The sequence below is a fragment of the Culex pipiens genome, chromosome 2, assembly GCF_016801865.2.
Source record: "Culex pipiens pallens isolate TS chromosome 2, TS_CPP_V2, whole genome shotgun sequence".
In the NCBI taxonomy this organism is placed as follows: Eukaryota; Metazoa; Arthropoda; class Insecta; order Diptera; family Culicidae; genus Culex; species Culex pipiens.
Window position 1 is genome coordinate 53,754,398 of NC_068938.1, and position 1,902 is coordinate 53,756,299.

The window sequence follows — 1,902 nt, forward strand, 5'->3', positions numbered from 1 at the left end:
ATGGCAAGCACTAATTATGATAAAATTAGGAATATAACAGGGTTTCAAAGTGCCATCCTATCAGACTTTATTATTTTCCGATTCATCCAAAAATAAAAACATTTTCAAATATTTATGTTTGAAAAGATAGAAAAATCAATATTTAGGGACTTTTCAAACATTAGCTAGATTTTTTAACATTAAAAATCCGACGATTGGTTGCCAAGCTTCTTCTTTGAAAAAACTCTAAGGCTGGTACAAATATTTGAAAAAGTTTTTATCAACCCCCCTCTCACCCTCCATCCCCCACCTACAAAATCGAAAAATAAGGGGGCAAAAAATAATTTTTCCAAAAACTTACAAATTTCAATGGAAATTTGAGTGCAATCAGCTGAAATCAGTTCAAAATGCATTCCGCTGTGTTTTCAATCATTTCGAGCATGTTTGGGTTTATTCAAAAATCCGCAAAAAGCTTATTTTTCGCTAGAATTTTTGTTTTCGTCAAATTTTACATTTTTTGAAACTAAAGATTGCAAAACAACAGAACTAGTGTAAAATTCATTTTAAAACACTTTTTTTTATTCAAATGTTGAACATATGGCTTGTTATTCCAATTCCCCGTCCCGTCCAGAGCCGAAGGACGAAAACTTTGAAAAATATTTGCATTGTCCTTATTGGATGACACTAAGAAAACCCTCACATTATCAATTTTTATTCTTTGCATGGCTGTATCGCTGCAAATAATTTCCGATTTTGAACACTATTTTTAGCATAAATTGTGAACTTTATAAAAAAAATACTTTTTAGGTAAGATTTAATTTAGAAATAAAATACGAATCTTAAGATTGTTTTTTTGTAACAAAAGTAAATTTTTAATTGACAAATAAAATTCAGGGTAGATAATTTTTCTGATTAGTTCTCATCAGTGTTGAAACTGAGTGATAGAAAAAAAACAATCATTTTATAATTCCTGCACCAAAATATCGGACAGTATAGCGACCGTCACTGTTTTTTTTATACAAATCTCTTCTGGTGTCTCTTGATTCCCAGCAAGAGCATTCTCTTTCTATCACTCCTTCTCTTTTTCTCGTTCACGCACACTCGCCGAAGATTCTTTTGTTTTCTCAGCAAACCGCAAAGAAAGAACGCGAGAGGGGGATTGGGAACCAACCACGAATTACTTCCGGTAAAACTGCTTTGGCAAATTTTGTTTTGTGACGGCTTTTGTGGATACGTTTTGTTGAGAGGAGATGATTGTGATTCACAATTTGTGAATTTAGAAATGCGATAGAGACCGGCAATTCTTGGTGCTCAGAATATCGCTACAGAAAGAGGGGCAGTCAAAGTTGGGAGATAAAAATTCTTGCATGATGATTGTAGTCGCTGAGAACTGAAAGTATGCTATTTTGCTATACAATTAAAGTAGCCCTCAGCAATATCTACAACTTTGCCGAAGACACTAAATATAAAGATCAAAAAAATTCTTTAAAAGTTACAAATTTCTGGAAATTATATAATATATGATATTGATGGTTTTGAATGTTTAGGAGATTTGCAAAGGTTCAAGTTCTACTTATTTTCCAAGAAATTTTTTTTTTGCATTTTTAAAGCGTTTGAAAAAAAGGTCAAGTGGTAATGTTAGAGACATGACCAGTATGGCAAAGATTTTTTATTCTACTTTGACATTGTTGAACATCGTTAGAAATTTATCAAAAAATGCATGCTGTCAGTTTGCATCGCTGCACTGAATAATTTCTTACAGTTGCTAGAAAGAAGGAGGAAAATCGAACAATCCAAATTAAAAATGAACAGTTTTGTTCTTCGTCAAGCTCAGTTCGCATTAAATTGATGTAGTGTAACATGATGATTTAGGGCTGTGATGGTTCTATATTTAACCGTTGACGAACGATAACACATTTAGAC